Raw genomic sequence first — 18,743 nt, forward strand, 5'->3', positions numbered from 1 at the left:
GCCATTACCGCTTGTTCAGGGGTCCTGACTTCCCACCCTGTGTGTGGCCCTCTCGCTGGATTTCAAACATGATGAGAGCGTGATGCAGGGGTGGGCAGCGTGCACATGGAGATGGGGGTCCGGAAGTGCGGCTTCTGAGAAGCCGTCTGTGATGGGAGCCTGGAAGCCGGGTGAGGAAGGCGGGCTCGGCGGCCCATTAGCGGGCAGGCAGAGGGCGCCTTGAGATGGCGGTTCTGGGGTGCAGCTGGGCACTCCCCATCTTTCATGTGCCTGGAATCACCTGGGAACCTTGTCCCAGTGCAGGTTCTGCCGGAGCAGGCCTAGGCAGGGCTCCCAGGGGAGGCCGGGGCGGGGGACAGCCAGGGCCTCACACCGAGGCCTCAGGTCTGAGGGAAGAGGGCAGGCCGCTTGGTGTCTGGAAGCGGTGGCTCCAGAAAGGCCCGCGAGCCCCCCGAAAGGCCATGCAGGGAAAGATGAAGCAACATGAGGGTAAAATTACGTTTTCAACAGAAGAAAAGGCCTCTGCCTCCTAGCGTGTAGAAAGATCTCTGTTCCCACCCCCACGCAGCCCCAGGGGTTTGAAAGAATGTGGTTTTCTGAGCACAGCTTTTCCTCACTGAAGGGGGTGGATTTGCTCTGAAAAAGTTGCCTGCGAAATGATTTTTTTTTTTTTTTTCTATATCAAACGTTATTTTCCAGTGGTGCGTGTTTTAAGACCATGGTTGTGTTCCTGCCGAGAAGGATCCGACTCTGAGGCATTGTCATTGAGGATGTGGCAAACATGAGGGCTGGGAGCTCAAGGCCATTGCTTCGGAGCGATGAGAGCTGGCGCTGCAGAGGGCAGGAACCAAAATCTGAAGCCCCAGCGGTTCCCAGATACACTGAGGTTCACGGCCAAACATGGGCCCAGAGCCCTGACCAGCACCACTGATGGGACCAGAGGGGACCCAGGGCAAACCAGCCCCCTCAGCCTGAAGAGGAGCTCAGAGAGGCCGGCCATCTTGTCTTTGTATAGGACACCATCGGCCACACTCTGAATATCCAGCTGGAAGTGTTTTTGTTTTTATATTGGATGCAATTGTCTAATGTGCAGTAAGAGCCTATTCCCGTGGCGGTTCAGCTGTATTTCTCAAAGAAGCTGTGATGTCAGAGTTCCACCAAGACTCTAGAGGAACAGCCTCCTTGCCCAGAGGGGTCTGCTTGAATATGCCAGGGTGTACTGGGAATCTTAAATAAGAGATGAAAGCCCACAATCTGCCATTGCTTGACACACTGTGGTTTTCCCGGGGTTATAGCCTGGGGTCAATATTCCAAGGAACACACTTTGGGGACCCACTCAAGGAAGAGCCCTCATAATTAAAGGTCTCTGTTTCTGTATCAGTTACCTACTGCTGTGTAACAAATCACTCCTAACTTAGCGCTTTAAAACAATAGGTATTTATTATCTCAAAGGGTCTGTGGCTCAGGAATTCAGAAGTGCCGTAACTGAGCAGGAGGAGAAGGGGGCGACAGAGGATGAAATGGTTGGATGGCATCGCCAATTCAATGGACATGAGTTTGAGCAAACTCTGGGAGATACTGAAGGGCAGGGGAAGCCTGCCGTGCTGCAGTCCATGGGGTTGCAAAGAGTCAGACGTGACTCAGCAACTGAACAACATAACTGGCTGGTCCAGTCTGTGGTCTCCACTGAAGTTGCAGCCCAAACATCAGCTGGGGCTGCTCTCATCTGACTGGGGCTGCGAGATTGGCTTCCGAGATGGTGTGCTCACGGCTGGCTGTTGGCAGGAGGCCTTGGTTTCTTGCCCCATGGAGTCCTCCACAGAGCTGCTTGAGTTTTCTCACTATATGGCTTCCCCTAGATGGATGCCAGCAAGAAAGACTGAAGCCCCGGTGCCTTGGAATGCGCGTGTGGTCCTTTCCACACTGTCCTCCTGGCCCCGTGGGGGCAGCCCTCTTCATTGCGGGAAGGGCTGAAGTGGGTGGAAATCGTCTGGAGACCATCTTGCAGGCCGACTACCATGGTAACCATCTCTCCAGCGCAAGGACAGATAACTTGCCTCATTCTCACAACTGGCTTCTTACCATTTAGTGCCAGTTAGTAACTTTGAGAAGTGACCCTGCTAACCTGTGATGTGAAGGAGGAAAAGACTAGGAATTAGCAGCTACACCAGCCCCCATGAACAGCAGCAATAACAATCATCCGGGCCCATTTGTTGAGCCCTCACCCCATGCCTGCTGCCTCAACAGCATCATGGCACGGTGCAATCCACGTCCCCAAGGAGACGGCTCCACAATATTTCCAAGTTAGGCCACTCATTTTTATGAAATGTATAAAATGAGATTTTTGTTTGTTTTGGCAGTGATGGCTACAAGGACACAAGTAGCTTTGCCTCCTGGAGACACAGAGGAAAATTCCATGACCCGTGTGAACCCATGTCGGGGAAGACTGAAGTGGGGTGTAAACTCAGGATGGATAAATGCCAAAGATACAGTAAATAGGTGAGAGGAAATATTTATTTTGTGTGCATTAGCAATATGAGGGGGACTTCCCTGGTGGTCCAGTGGTTAAGAATTGACCCTCCACTGTAGGGGGCACGAATTGGATCCCTGGTCTGGGAAGATCTCACATGCCGCAGAGCAACTAAGCCCCATGCACCGCAACTACTGAGCCCACGTGCTGCAACTGAGGTATGAAGCCCACACCCCTTAGAGGCTGTGCTCTGCAACAAAAGCCACCGCAGGGAGAAGCCCACACCACGGCAGAGCAGCGCATTGTTGCCGCAGTGAAGATCACGCAGCAATGAAGACCCAGCGCAGCCATAAATAAAATAACAGGTAAAATTCTAAAATACAAAGAACACGAGGAGTCAGGGTAAGCCGAGGGGTCTTTGGCTTTGCCCCAGTCTCATGCTGGGAAAAAGGGTCCCATCTCTGGTGGTGGCCTAGTGGTGAGGAGCAGGCACCTGGTTGCTCAAGTCACCATGTCCGTTATTAACTCTGTGACCAGGCAAGTAACTTCACGGCCCTGTCTCCCGTCTGTGAAATGGGGTGATAATGGCCAACTCCTCCGGTTATGATAAGGCTTCAGAAGGTTCTGGAATGCTTTATCCTGGCAAAGCTGATGGTGGATCACCAAGGTGGTGGCACCCTAGGTTCAAAGAACCTTCGTAGAAGTGCCATTGCCTGGAAAGATCTTTGCCCTGTGACTGAGCATGGACCCAGAGCCACAGAACAGATAGTCGCTGCTGCTGGGGACCCCTGTATGGGCGACCCCAGGGGCTGGAAGGAGCTCAGCCCTTGCTTCTGCTGGGGGCATGTGTGGGCATGGAGCTGGCCCAGCCCTTTCCTGTCCTGTCCCAGCATGATTTCAACAGAGGGAGCGTCCTGGGCGTGTTTTCCCCTCGGAAATCTCACCCCGCTGAGGTGGGATTTGGGGAGCTCTGGCTCAGTTTGCTGCCCCAACCAACAGGCCAGGCTTAGAGATGCTCAGAAACCAGAGTGGGGATACAAGTTCCTGACCCGCAGCCTGGGCCTGGCCTGGTGGAAGGTCTTTGGCTCAGGCCGGCCTGACAGCCCTTGACTCCATCCTTCAGGGCTGTATGACTCCAGACAAGTGTCTCCGCCTCCCAGGCCCTCAGTTTCCCCATCCCTAAAGTCTCAGGCTGGGCCTGCCTGCCCACCCTAGGAACCTGGGGTTTCCCAGGAGGACACAGAGCTTATGTAGATGTGCATGGGGAAGTCCCAGGCCACCTGCTTCCTTTCCAATCAAGAGAGCTCCATTTTCATCTCTGGTATATTGATGATCTAAGTAGCACTTCATTTTTAAAAAGAAGAAGAAAAAAGAAAAGGAAACTCAGCTACAGCGAAAACAATACAGAAGTTTCCTACCAACTTAACTTTGTCCCCTGACTCATGCCTTCAAGCTCTGCAGGAGTGGAGCAGTCCATCAGCTAGGTTTAGTGACTGCTCCTTTCTGAATAGTTCCTAGTCTCCTGGATTTGAACCTCTGTTTCTTTCAGCCTCTGTGAGGTCCCATGAAAGGTGGGGAGAGGAAGGGGCTTTAGTTGGTAGGGGGCGGTCCACAGAGATCTTGAGGTGCCAAGGACATGGACAGGCTGAGTGTGCTGGCCTCCTCTCTGGACACGTGCTGTGGGCATCTTGGACACGTGCCCCCTCGGCCTCTCTGTGCCCAAGCATCCCCAGCTCCGGCCCAAGGCCCAGCTGCGTTTGGGCCCCCAGTAGAAGCCAGGGCCAGCCCTTGCTGCCTCTGAAGTGAGGAGTCTGTGGGCCTGGATGTTTCTCAGCCCCTCCCAACTTCAACACAAATTGCTGCATTTATGAAGCTCCAGCTGTCTGCAGAATGGCGTCTGGGATGGGGGAGGGGTGGATCCTGTCCTGGGAGGAGGAGCCCCCTCAGCTGGCTGCCTCCAGCTGGACTGGGGATGGCAGGGCTCAGAGTGGCCCCTGGGCCCCAGGAGAACCAGGTGCCAGGCCCAGCTGCCAGGCTGCCATTTGAAATGTCTCCTGTTGGTGGCACTTTGGTAAGTTGTAGGTATTCTGGTCTTCGCATATATTTGATCTGTATCTGAAACCCGTGCTGGTTTCATTTCTCAGCTATGGGATTCTTAGTGCCTAAGACTGAACTTGACCATGTCATTCCCCAGGTAAAGGTTTTCCATGGCTTCTCACTGCCCTTAGAAGACAATCCAACCTTGAAAGTGACCCCAAACATTTTGGGATCTGGCAAAGGCCTAGCTCTCCCACCTAGGGGCTCTCGACCCCGCACCCTATGCCCTCCAGGCACATAGACTGAACCATGAAAACTCCCCTCTCGGGAGCCTCACACCCTTCTGCCTGACACACTCTCCTTCTCTTTTTCTTGTTGCTTGCTAAATGTCACTTCTTCCAGGAAGCCCTCCCTGCCTAATTGAGCGACTTCAGTTCACAGTCAGGCTCACTCTGTACTTTTCCTTTGTAGCACACTCATCACTGTCATGAGCTAAAAAAAAAAAGCCTGTTTATCTGATCCGCACTCCACCCCCCAGTAGAAGGTGGGCTCTGTGGGTGCCCGCCATTGGATTTTCCTGTTTATACCAGATGCAGTGCTGGGCACCCAGTGAACACTCTGGAAACGTTTGCCCAGTAAGTCCTTGAGTAGTCACTCTGTGATCCCACTGACGGCCTGTTGATCCAGGTTGCTAACCTGTGGCCCACCGGGGCTGCCGGCGGTGCAACTGAGCGGGTCACGCCGGAGTCTGGGAACCCAGGCCCAGCCCCATCCTCCGGCCTGTGGGCTCTGCCTGGAAGCGAGGAAGGGGTTAAGTGTTTCTGGCGGCCTCGTGCTGTGTCTGCGGCAGTTCCCCCTTCCGGGGCTGCAGCAGCCGAGGTTGGCGAGGAATGTTTGCAATGCAGAGCTAGGAGGGAGGGCTGTTGAAAGTAGGGGCCTGTGGAGGCCGGGCCGGGCCAGGCTCCCCAGTTGAGCAATCGCCCAGGCCCAGCCGGTTCCTGTAACTCCTGCCCCTCCTGCCTTTTCCCGCCCTGCCGGCTTCCTCCACCCGCTGCCTGCCAGGCAGTGGGGGCGGCCTGTCCTCTGGGGCCTGCAGCGAGAGGTAGAGGGACAGAGGCCCCTGAGAGCCTAGAGGCCGGGGTGAAAAGGAGGATCTTCCAAAGAGAGAGAGGAGTGCAGTCAGCTCAGCCACTCTGGCCCAGAGAGGGTAAGGCTTTTGCCCAAGGTCACACAGGCAGGCGCCACCATCCAACTGGGCCACACCCTGGATTCAGACTTTTTTGTTCCCATGGTAGCAGGCTACAACTCAGCACCGTGTGGAGGCCACTTTGCCACTCAGATGGGAAGCTTTGATTCCCAGAGACTCTCTCCCACCTGAAGGCCGGGCCTCTCCTGCCCCGAACCTGGCTCTTCACTCAGGGCTAGGGTCTCAGAGAGAAGGGCGGCTCTCATCGGGCTGGGTGCACCCACCATCCCCATCACTGTCCCAGCACTGTCCAGTACTCAGCCTGTCCTGGGGACACTGGTCCCCTCCAGGAGTGTGGAGGAAATGGATGAACACCCACCACACTCAAGCTGGTTCTCAAAAGCCACCCATTCCTGGGACTTCCTTGACGGTCCCGTGGTAATGACTCTGCCTTCCAGTGCAGGGGACATGGGTTTGAACCCCTGTAGGGGAATTAAGATCCTACACTGAACTAAGGTCCTACCCGCCACAGGGCAGTGAAGGCTCAGTACAGCCAAAAGAAAACAAACAAAAAACCAGTCCACTCCTTCCTCGAATTCCCTTCAAGGAAGAAGCTTCGTGAGTTCTGAATAGCATGTTGAGCCCACAAAACTGGTCTTTCTCCACAAGCACACACCTTCTTTAGGGACAGCAGCATTCTTACAATGCAGAAAGAGCTCCTTCTGTTGACTGTTATTTACAAGTGGCCTCTGGGGAGGTGGTCCTTGCCATCATTCAGACCCAGTTCAACCCGGGTTCCACTACCTTCAAGTTTGTGGCCATGCACCTCTTTCCGAGCCTCAGCTTCCTCATCTGTAAAGCGGGATTCAGAGAGAGGGTGGGTGGAGCAGCAGGACCGCTCTGGTTCTGCGGAGACTCTGGGCCACTTGCCTTTTCTGGTCCCACAGACATTCAGTCTGCTTGGGGCTGGCTCAGGGTGTCCCCTGCCGGGGCCCTGGGCTTTGCCCAATTTGCCAGCAGATAATGGTCTCAGAGCCCTCAGAGGTGCCGTCTTGGCCACATCTGTCTGGAATGGGCAGTGGAGCCCCTGGGACCCCATCTCTGCAGAGGGCAGGGTGGGCGGTCTGTGTGAGCTAGGAGTTCTGTGAGAATCAAACACGGCGTTTAGAGATGAGGAGGCTCGTAGGACAAGCGGCCGCCAAGCCATGCAGGCATAGTGAGGAATTTTCACCTGAAAAACCACACCAGTATACCAAGGACCTTCCTACACTCTGCTCTGCAGCTAAGTCCTACTGTGAGCCAGACAATGGCTGACCTACTTTATTCCAACAATACACCTAAGAAGGAAGTATATTGGTCCCCCCCCACACACACACTTTTTCTAAAAAAAGAAAACAGAGAGGTTGATGCATTTGCTCAAGGTCACACAGCTTGTAAGGAGTGGAGCCTGACTTGGAACTCAGACCTCCAGAATCTGTGCTCTTAGGGGATCTCTTCCACACCTGGTTTGGGATCCGGGCTCTTCATAGAGGAGATGGGCCACCTTGGGTTAGTCATTAAGCCCCAGAGCCATGAATTGAGGGGAAAATCTCCAGCATCCCCTGTGGGTGGGGGAGGCACTGCACTAAATTATCACTATCACTGGCTGAGCAGAGCTCAGAGAGGGCAAGCCTCTTACTCCAGGGCACACAGCCGGTCCAGCCAGGACCCACTCTCAAACCGATTGATGATGCCTTCTGGTCCCCTGGCCCCCCTGGCTCCCTGTCGGAGCTCCACCAAGTCCGTGGCCTCCATCAAGTCCGTGGCTGGGAAGGACTTGAACAACCGACTGGCCTCCGCAGACAGATGGACAGATGCTGGCCGCCCCCCTCCCAGGGCCGGCGGGCTTGGAGGCTTCACCACCTCCTCCCGAGCAGGTTTCCTTTAAGAAACCAGAAGATTGATTTCCTGGCAGGCTCGCCGAGGAGCCCGTCCAAATGGTTTGCATGTCTGCATTTTTTACTGCTCCGTTTAATATGTATGCAAATGCTGGCCGGCTGCACAGTCACACGCGGCGCCCCATTAAAGCGCCGTTCGGGCGCGCGCATCATTCGAGGCGACGGGCTCGGCGGCCCTGATAGATGGGGTGCGGGGATGGAGACAAATGACGGGCTTTTGTAATTTCTTTCTCCCTTTTTCGGGGGCGGTGGGTGGGGGGCAGCTCAAGCCTAGAAACAGCAGAGAAGATTTAAATATATGCAAAATTGTTTGGGGGTTTGGGGGGGCGGTGTAGAAAGCTGAACCAGGAGGAGGGAATTCACTGTTCTCCCTGGGAATCGGGCTGAAGGCTGGAGGGGGGAGCCGAGCCCCACAGTCACCTTCTGGCAGAGAGAGCGGCTTTGCTACTGATAAGCAGGCTCGGTCCTATGGGAAGCGCGGCTTCAGCCGCAGAGAAAAGGAAAATGCCGGTTATTTTCAGCCCTGTTACACCTGAGAGGCCACTGCTGCGAGTTTTTACCATCCCACCCGCGCCCCCCACAACTTAATTTTCTTGGGCTTCCAGGGCTTTTAACTTTATAGGTATATGGGTGTCATTTAACTCTTCGCATTAGCCCTAAAAGGTGGATCACACCCATTGCACATATGGGGAAATTGAGGCTCACAGTCCCGTGGGGAGGATTGCAGAGTGAGTAGTGGGGGGTGGATGGGATTCTCAGAGCCATTCCTTGACCCAGTCAGCACTTGGCCAGCTCTTGCTTTGTGGAGTTTGCTTCCAGCCATGGAGGGTGGGGCGGGTGTGGAATCTGCCCAGACTAACCCCTCCTCAACAACCCCTGCTCTCCAACCCTAGCTCCTCTTACAGGGTCCTCAGCATCCTACCTGTCCCCGCCTGCCTGGTAACACAAGCCCACATCAGAACGAGCCTGAAGACTCGAATTTCCGAAATATTGTTTCAGCCTAAAATCTGAAGTGTGAGTTTTAAAGGAATCTTTTCTGAGTCCTCAGGACTTTAGGCGACAATGGCAGCTGGGGGGCAGCCTGGAGGATCATATGAAGATGCAAAGATTTCCCAGAGGAGGCTCCAACCTAAAGAGATGGCCATTCTGGAGCAGATAGCTCAGACCAACTGGAGAGGCAATTGTGTGTGTGTGCGTGTGCAGTGTGACAGTGTGTTGGTCTCTGTGTGTGTCATCGTGGGTGTTTATCTGTTTGCCAGTGTGTGCGTCTCAGTGTGAGGGTGGGATTGTGCGCGTGTCCATGTACACACGTGCGTGTCAGCATGCATGTGTGTGTGTCGATGTGACAGCTGAGAGCGCCTGTCCTCAGGCTGGCGAGCAGCTGGAGTGTGAATTTCCCTGAGGGTTTCCATCTCCCTGCAGTGTAGGCCTCCTGCCTTCTCCATCCCCACCCAGAAACCTGCTCCCCTTTCCAGCGAAAATCTCTGCGGTTTCAGCAGCAGAATGGAGGGCGGGACACCCCACAGGCAGTTGTGAGGATCCAAAAAGGCTGAGCCCCCCCAAGGCCCCGCATAGATGAGGACTGTGGTTACCGGGGGATGGGGCGTAGCCTGTTGCCTGATGGGTGAGCCTGGGAATTCTGGGAAGGAAACCAGGACCATGCACAGCTCTCTGGAGAAGCTCAGCTTGTGTATATGCGCCTGAGCGTCACAGCTCCCATCCCTCCTTCACCTCCCACCCCTCCTCTAGGTCCATCCCCAACCCCCCACCCCACCCCTACTCTTTTCCAGTCTCTCAAGTTCACCCTGCCCTGGAGTCTCCTGGGCCATCTCTCCTGGAGTTTCCCCCAGATACCCCCTGGGCCCATCCCTTCCCCCCCAACCCTGCTCCCTGCAGGAGTCCTCCCTGACCAGCGTCTTCCCCTTGCCTTTGCCACCTCCTACATCCCAACCAGTTGCTTGTCTGTTTCATTCTGTCTCCATCATCTATCCCTCAGGAACGTGAACCCTGGGGGAACCTAAAAAGTGGAGGGTTCTCTCCAGGACGTTCCTGATGTTCACGAACATCTTGGGGCCCCCGCCCAGGCCAGGCTCCTTTTCCAGGCTCAGGTCCTTCGCTCTCGACAGATCTTATTCACCCTGAGGCTCACCCTCCATGTCCACGGAGCCCAACCAGACGATGATGACCCCGTGTCCTAAGTCCTCCCCCACTGGTTTGTGTTTTGGGACAGTCCACCCTTCTTCCAGGCCTCAAGGTGTCACCTCCCCTGAACTGGCCCCAACCCCAGTCATCATACCAGTGGTACTAAAGTAACTGTTTCCTGCAGCCTGTCAAGAAAATTCTTTCATTGAGAACCATTTTGAATGGCCCTGGACATTGCCCCTTTCTGAATACCTCTTCCCCTGGGACCCTCCGAAGCATTCTTTAGGGCCTCCCACCGGCTTCCCAGGTGGCGCTGTGATCAAGAATCCGCCTGCCAATGCAGGAGACACAAGAGACTCTGGTTCCATTCCCTGGAGTAGGAAATGGTAGCCCGCTCCAGTATTCTTGCCTGGAGAATCCCACAGACAGAGGAGCCTGGTGGGCTACAGTCGGTGGGGTCACAAAGAGTAGGACACGATTGAGCAGCTGAGCTCGCATGCACATAGGAACTAAGCTCAGAGAGCCTGTGAGCGTGGGGAGAGGGTGAGCCCTGGGTCTCACTAGGGCCTCCCCCAGACTGGGCCAAGCACACAGTAGTCTCTGGACTGTTGAAATAGACAAGGGAGAGGATGAATGCACGGGCTTGCCCCGTGGCCCCCTTGGGGTCCACACTCTTACTCCCCAGCTGGTTGGGCGGGGTTGGAGGGGGGAGGCTGCTGTGTGTGGACCAGCTGAATCAGGCCCTAACCCCAGGCAAGGGGCCACCTTGGCTCCCGCCGATCTTGCTGACTGGGCTGAATTCGCGTCTGTACCTCCCTCAGCAACCCGCCATTACTCATCGTTGGCATTTATCCCCAAGCAAGGGGTGACCCTCGGAGCAGCCGCAGGCCTCCCGCATGTTCTGAGGAAGGGGTGGCCGGAGGCTGGGCTTCGAGGAGGCACAGCAGGAATTGTGAGCAGCTGCTCTGAGTGCAATGACCATATTTTTCTGAGCTGAAAAATTAGGACACAGGATGTAGCAGAGGGTTTTCTCAGATTTGTTCATTCGTTGAGTGCAAAAGTCTTAACAAAGGTACGAAACCTAAGGCTTATGTAGTTATGTAGGTAATGCATTGTCTTGTTGAAAAGCCTCTGAGGTTCCCAAATCAGGGAGATTCTGGAAGCTGATACTTCAATTTGACGAATATCTGGGGTGGAGGGGGGCCCTGGGTCAACCCTGTCCTTGGTGCTTGGGCAATAATGGGGAGCAAAACAGGGGTGATCCTGGCCTCATAGAGCTCTCGTGGGGAGGCTGACATTCCTTAAATAATTTCACATTTTAGGACCAAGAGAAGTGGTATGGGGGTGGGGGAGCGTACGGAGCCATGAAGGCCAACCATTCCCATGTGGACCGCAGGTGGGGATGTCCGGGAAGACATCTTTTTAAATTATTTGTTTATTTTTGGCTGCAGTGGGTCTTTGTCGCCGAGGCCTGTCTCTAGTTGCAGTGAGCACAGGCTGCTGTTTGTCTTGGTGCGTGAGCTTCTCATTGCAGGGGCTTCTCTTGTTGCAGAGCACAGGCTCCAGGGCAAGCAGGCTTCAGTAGCTGCAGGGCACCGGGCTTAATGGTTCCACTGCCTGTGGAATCTTCCCAGACCCGGGATCGAACCCGTGTCCCCTGCCTTGGCAGGCAGATTCTTATCCACTGGACCAACCAGGGAAGTCCCAGGAAGACATCTTTGAGGGAAGAAAGTTTGACACGAGACTGAGCTCTTTGGGCGTTTGCTGTGGGAGGGATGGGAGTGGACTGGAGTGAGGGAAGTACATTTTAGGCAGGAGGAAAGGTATGTGCAAAGGGCCAGTGGCAGAAAGGAGGGCCGGGTGTTTGAGGGACAGGAGACAGCCCAGGTGACTGCAGTGTGCTGAGCGAGGGGAAGAGGAGGTGGGAGAGGTCGGCAGGGGCCGGTGCCAGCAGTGCTCACCAGTCCATGAGACGGTGGTGGATATTCTCCTGCTGGCAGTGGAGCCAGGGACTGTTTGGCACAGGCGGGACCTGATCGTCCTTCTGGATGTGGATAATAATGAGGATGATGGCAATGTTGGTTATTAAGGAAAGTGTTTAGTGAGCACTTACTATGTGCCAAGCACTGGCTACCCTTTCCAGTGTTCTTGCCTGGAGCAGCCCATGGACAGAGGAGCCTGGCTACAGTCCATGAGCTTGCAAAGAGTCAGACACAACTGAGAGACTTAAGTATGTAGGCATGCATGCAAGCACCATTTCAGCCATTCTACAGAGGAGAAAAGTGAAGGTTGAGGAGGGAAGTGGTTTATCTGAGGTCACATGGCTGGCGAATAGCAAAGATGGAACTCTGAGTATGCTGGCTCCAGAGTCTCTACCCTTGTCCCCAACACAAAGCTGCCCTAGTTTGGACACAGAAGGACAAGGGACATGCAGATGACCGCACCCTCCCCCCAACCTCTCAGCCACTGCCTCCTCTCTGCTGTGTCCCAGGCGTGGGTGGGGACTCTGTGTCACCAGGTCAGCCAGGGCTGGAAAGGCCCAGCTCAGTCCCTGCTCAGGCCCAGTAGGGAAGTAGAGGTTGCAACATCAGAGGCTGAGCTTCTGGAGAAGTTGGGACCCCAGCGTGGGTGGACAGGTCATTGGGGCGCAAGTCCCAGGAGACCACAGCCCCATTCATCTGTTTGGGATTCAAGGACTTTGAAATATGGCTAGAGCATTCCCAGGCTTCCCTGGTGGCTCAGATGGTAAAGAAGCCACCTGCAATGTGGGAGACCTGGGTTTGATCCCTGGGTTGGGAAGATTCCCCTGGAAGGGGGCATGGCAACCTACTCCAGTATTCTTTGCCTAGAGAATACCCATGGACAGAGGAGCCTGGCAGGCTACAGTCCATGGGGTCGCAAAGAGTCAGACACAACTGAGCGACCAAGCACAGCAGAGCACAAAGTATCCCCAGGACCAGAGCAGCATCTCTGCCCCCTGCTTCCTCCTCTGGAAGCAGGTCCAGGGGATCACACCTGTGGCATTTAAAAAAATCCTATTCCCAGGACTTCCCTACTGGTCCAGTGGCCAAGACTCCATGCTCCTGATTCAGGGGACTCCGGTTCGATCCCTGGTCAGGGGGGCTAGATCCCACATGCCTCAACTAAGCGTTTGCAAGCCTCAACTAAAGATGCCAAATGCTGCAATGAAAATCCTATGTGCTGTAACTAAGACCCAGAGGAGCCAAATACATAAATATTTAAAAAATCCTATTCCCTCGGTGACCATCAGGGAAATGTAAATCAAAAGCACAATGAGATACCACCCCACCTAACACCTACTGGAATGGCTACTATCAAAACTCAGAAAATAACAGGTGTGGGTGAGGATGTGGAGAAATTGGAAGCATGTGTACTGTTGGTGGGAATGTAAAATGGTCCAGCCACTATGGAAAACAGTATGATGGCTCCTCAAAAAATTAAAAATAGAATTACCCTATGATCTAGCAATTCCATTTTTGGGTATATAACCCAAAGAATTGAATCAAGGCCTCCAACAGGTATATATTCCGTGGTCACTGCAGCATATTAGTCACAACAGCCAAGAGGTGGAAACAAGCCAAGTGTCCGTCAACAGATGAACAGATGAACCAAATGTGGTGCATACATATAATGGAACATCGTTCAGCCTTGGAAAGGAAGGCCATTCTGACACTCACTTCACTTGAGGTGAACCTGGAGGACATTATGCTAAGTGAAATAAGCCAGACACCAGAGGACAAATATTGTATGACTGCACTTATATTAGGTTCCTAGAATGGGTAAGCTCACAGGGAGTGGTGGGTGCCAAGCCTGGGGAGAGAGGGAAATAGGGAGTTAGTTAATGTCTAATAGGTACAGAGTTTGGCAAGGTAAAAGGAGTTCTGGGAATTCCCTGGCAGTCCAGTGGTTAAGAATCCGAACTTCCACTGAAGGGGGCATGGGTTCCGTCTCTGGTCGGGCAACTAAGATCCTGCATGCCATGTGGCGTGGCCAAAAAAACATAAGTTCGGGAGATGGATGGTGGTGATGGTTGCCCAAGAATATGAATGGACTTATGCCACTGAACTGTGTAGTTTCAAATGGTTAAGATGGTAAATTAAAAAAAAAAAAATTCTTATTCTAAGCTCTCCCAAGTGGTCAATACTGGGCTTCTTTTAAGTTGTGTTTATAAGAGATAAATTAAAATATCAGATGGTAATTGTCATCACAGCAGGTAAGAATCATAGATGCTGGTGTTTCTGGGCAAGTGATCTCACCTCCTTGAGCCTCAGTTTCCTCCCGAGGAAATGGGGGTGAAGATAGTCCCTCCCTCCTGGGGCTACCGTGAGGATTCCGTGATGCCCCCAAGAGGGCCCAGCCAGTGTCCAGTGAGCACTCTGGACCAGCGGCACTTAGTATTGGCAGATATTCCTCAGGCCTTTGGGGTTTGAGAAAATGAGCAGCACAGGACCTAGTCAGAGGAGAAAAGCCTACTTGCCTCACTACACACATAGGGAAACTGAGGCCTGGAGGAGTCAAGGGACCTGTCTGAAGTCTCTGATATCCCTTGAACCAGAATGCGGTTTTCCAAATCTGTATCAGTTAGCCAGGCTAGGTTGTGCTGCAGTAACAAATGAGCCCCACATTGAAGTGTCTCAACATAGCGAAAGTTTGTTTTGCACAACAAAAGCCTGTCATGAGTCCAGGGGATTGTCCATGGCAACCACCCTCCACGTGAAAGCTCAGGGTGGGGGCTTCCCTGGTGGCTCGGTGGTAAAGAATCCACCTGCCCACGTAGGAGTCATGGATTTGATCCCTGATCCCAGGAAGATGCCCCATGCTGCAGAGCCAGTAAGCCTTGTGTGCCACGACTACTAAGCCTGTGTACCTCGAACCCAGGAGCTGCAACGAGAGAAGCCCCTGTAACAAGGAGTCCACGCACCGCCACTAGGGTAGCCCCCACTTGCCGCAACTAAAGAAAGCCCTCCCCGCAGTGAAGATCCAGCACAGCCAAAAATAAACAAACAAGACTATTAAAAAGACAAATACAAACTCAGTGGGCCAGGCTGCCTTTGTCTCGTGGCACCTCCATGTCTAGGTCACTGAGACAGGAAGGAGCATCACATCACTTCTTCCCACAACTCATTGGCCAGCACTGGTCACATGACTTCACTCCATGGCAAGGTTGATGGGTCCTGAGAAGGAGAACTGAAGATAGGTAATAACCAGAAGTTTCTACTCAGTATCCGAGAGGGAGGAAGGCCAGCGGATGGCTTCCCCAGGCAGCCCATGTGCACAGTTAACTGGATCAAAGAGAAAAGGGTTTAAGGCTAGAATCACTTCCTCTCCTACCCAAGCCCACAGCTCCCTTCCTGGGGCAACCGCAGTTTCCAGGGCTACTCTGCACGTCGACAAGCAAGGTGTGTGCCAGGTGCCCTTGTTAAAATACAGATGAGAATGTGTTGCTCTTTTTCACTCCTTGAAGGAGCAGGCAGGTGTTTGTCACAGCTTTTTGCTCTTCCAATGGGCAGCGCCTTCCCATTATGCAATCAGCGACCCCCACCCCGTGCCCACGGGTGTCTAGGCGTTTTCCAAAGTTCTGCTGTTATAAACAGTGATGCAATCAATTTCCTGTGCATTTTCCCTTGTCACCCGTGTGAGTGTTTCTGTGGTTTAAATTCCTAAAAATGGAATTGCTTGGTCAGAGGGCAGGTGCAAGGAGCCATCTGACAACTCTCTAGTGGCAAGCGCTGCCTCCAGGGTCAGGAGGGGCTTTTAAGAACAGGTGCTAATGGAGCCCAGTGGGTTTCCCATCCCAGGGGCTTTCCAAAGGGGACACAGGAGAGGGGGCAGGAAGAGGGGGTGGTACCCCTCCCATCTTGACTCTGCCACGCCGGTCCTAATGCTGGTGCTCTGCCACGCCCATCTTACAGAGAGCAAATGCCAAGTTCCAGAGGGATGAGTCGCTTGCCGGTGGTGCCCAGTGAGCATCCTTTGAGCCACAGTCCCAGACTGGGCTGAGTCCTCCTGGGTTCCAAGATCCCAGCTCCTTGCTGGAGACCTCATGGATCCTTTCTATACTGGCTCCTCTCAAATGCACTCATGTTTCCCCAAGAGCTTTCTTTAAAAAAATTTTTTTTTGGCCGTGCTGGGTCTTTGTTGGTGTGAGGGCTCTAGAGAGCTGCAGTAAGTGGAAGCTACTCTCAAGTTGCGGTGCAAAGGCTTCTCACTGCGGCGGCTTCTCTTGTTGCAGAGCATGGGCTCTAGGTACACAGGCTTCCGTAGCTGCAATGCACAGGCTTAGTTGTCCCTTGGCATGTGGAATCTTCCCAGATCAGGGATCAAACCCGTGCCCCCTGCACTGGCGGGTGAATTCTTAACCACTGGACCACCAGGGAAGTCCCTCCCCAAGGGAGTTGCTAAAACTCATCTTTGCCTTCTTGGGACTCACCGGGGCCAGTTCTCTGGTTGCTCGGGTTGTAGAACCATCAGCCTCTCACTTTCCCCTTTCGCTGTTTTCATATCTGATGCATCATTTTGAAAGAGCATCTTGGTATGTAGAGTTTAGTCTTGTTGATTTTTAAATTTTCTTTTTTCGGGGAGGGAGCAGTACCATCCCTGTTGTTTCTGGAAAAAAAACCCAAACACTCTTCTTGTAAAATAAATAAATAAATTCAAGCAACACGGAAAACTACAAGCAAGGAAGTAAAAAGCATCAGCCAGCGATGACTAACTCTGGTTAACGTGTGCATGCACGACCTTCCTCTTCCGTAGATTCTAAACATTTCTAACCACCCCTTCTAATGATAATGATAATCTCTACCTTTCTCACTAAGGTGGGGTGTGTGAGTCACCTGAGTGGGACTGAAAGTCGCTTTTAGTCTCCCCTCCCCTCCCCGGCCCCCCATCCTTCACCCACAGCCTCCCCTGGGACTCCCCTCCCCCAGCTCTGCTTCCACTTTGGAAGCTGCTTTTCCAGCTCCGGGGAGCAAAGCCTGCAGGGTTTGGTACCAGCGAAGCAGGGGCTGATGACTTCCTATCCCCAAAGAGTTCTGCTTGCTCAACACCTGAGAGCAGGGATTTCATTCCCTCACCTCCCAGACCCCCAGAGGCCAAGATCCGGCCCAGTTTGCCCTGCTGCACCTTCAGGTGGTGGGAAGGACAATTGATCCCTCTGCCCTGGTTTTCTGCCCCCCAGTCCTGCCTCCCACCTCCATCAGCAACAATCAGTTCAGTTCAGTCGCTCAGTCGTGTCTGACTTTTTGTGACCCCATGGACTGCAGCACACCAGGCTTCCCTGTCCAACACCAACTCCCAGAGTTTACTCAAATTCATGTCCATCCAGTCAATGATGCCCTCCAAGCATCTCATGCTCTGTTGTCGCCTCCTCCTGCCTTCAATCTTTCCCAGGGTCTTTTCCAATGACTCAGTTCTTCGCATCAGGGGGCCAAAGGATTGGCGTCTCAGCTTCAGCATCAGTCCTTCCAAACAGTGCGTCTTCCTAAGTTCACAGCAGGACCCAGCTTGGACCCAGGTGGTCCCACGTGTTTGGGTGTCTGTCTAGCAAGGTGGAAGGTGGGCCAACCCCAGGTTACTTCCATCAGACCATCCCTAGGGAGGAAGGGGCCACAGCTCAGGACTAACTAGGACCTGGCTCGATGGGGGGCAGTGTGGTGGCGGTCCCAGAACCTAGCCCAGAAGAGATGTGAGGCAGAGAGAGGGCTAGAAGGAAGAGGGGCTCCTGGAAGCCTGGCAGCCCTCCTCTGGGGCCTCTCAGAGGCACAAGGGCTCTGGTGCTGTGTCATCCACAGCAGTGGGGGGGGGGCATGGCTGAGGGGTGGGTATGTGAAGGACCTGGCAGTGCCCACAGCAGGGGCAGTTCTGCCCAGGGCCATGGCTCTTTCTGTCAGCAGCTCCTCAGATCTGTTCCTGAGGATCCATGAGTCCTTCTGGTGCCCAAAGAAACCTTGGGGATGGCTTGACATTGACCATGAGCACGACGGGGCCAAGAGCCAGTGAATGACATGTGCTGGGTGACGGTGCTGCCTTTTCAGGGGAGGCCAAGCGGTGTCAGAAGCCCACGTGTCCTAGCTGGGCTGGTGCTGGTTGTGTGACCTTTGGCAAATGACTGAAGGTCTCTGAGACTCAGTTTGCCCACCCACATGGTGGCCTGTTTGAATGACTGAATGCAATGACCTCATAAAGGATTCTGGGCAGGCCTGTAAGTCCTGGGAGAGGCCTCCTTAGTTGTGGTTTTGCTTATCTGCTCACCCTTGGGGTGGCAGCCAGGGGAGAGCCAAGATATGTAAGTGTGTGTGTGTGGGAACCTCAGGAAGCTGCAATTTTCTGTCCCAAATGGCTCCAACAACAGTGGGTTTCAAACTGGCTTGAAACTGGGTTTCAAAAAGATGAAATGGCTCCTAATTATTCACGATAGTGGGTTTCAAAGTGATGTTTCACACGCGTCTTACACAAGGTCTCAACCTTGTGCCTTGTTCAGTCGCTCAGTTGTGTCTGACTCTTTGTGACCCCATGGACTGCAGCACGCCAGGCTTCCCCGCCCTTCACTATCTCCCAGAGTTTGTTCAAACTCATGTCCATTGAGTCAGTGATGCCATCCAACCATCTCATCCTCTGTCGTCCCCTTCTCCTCCTGCCCTCAATCTTTCCCAGCATCAGGGTCTTTTCCAAAGAGTCAGACCTTCGCATCAGGTGGCCAAAGTATTGGAGCTTCAGCGTCAGCATCAGTCCTTCCAATGAATATTTAGAGCTGTGCCTTAGACCTTCTCAAAATAAATCTTACCCAAGTGATCCACACTAGAAGGAGGAGCCCACCCTGACCCTCCTTGCCCCCTCCTCCCAATGCCCCTTAAGGTCAATGAAAGGCTTGAAAGCCACCATTCTAGGCCAGCAAGGGTGTCACCAGTCACAGGATGTAGAGGTGGCAGATAATTATCTAGAGGGGGTCATT

The 18,743-nt window shown here is 53.6% G+C and overlaps 1 long non-coding RNA gene across 2 annotated transcripts in view; it reads left to right on the top strand.

The window, feature by feature from the left end:
- The window catches only part of LOC102395036, a 36,075-nt gene that overhangs the window by 6,510 nt on the left and 10,822 nt on the right, over positions 1–18,743 (top strand). Inside the window, exons 2-4 of one of the 2 annotated variants that reach the window (XR_003102443.2) lie at positions 700–2,021; positions 2,361–2,499; positions 2,590–2,835. This is a non-coding gene — a long non-coding RNA (uncharacterized LOC102395036). Of the gene's footprint in view, positions 1–699; positions 2,022–2,360; positions 2,500–2,589; positions 13,090–18,743 lie in introns of those variants that run through there. The other variant, XR_328143.4, reaches the window with a different exon arrangement.

The sequence above is a fragment of the Bubalus bubalis genome, chromosome 12, assembly GCF_019923935.1.
Source record: "Bubalus bubalis isolate 160015118507 breed Murrah chromosome 12, NDDB_SH_1, whole genome shotgun sequence".
NCBI lineage: Eukaryota > Metazoa > Chordata > Mammalia > Artiodactyla > Bovidae > Bubalus > Bubalus bubalis.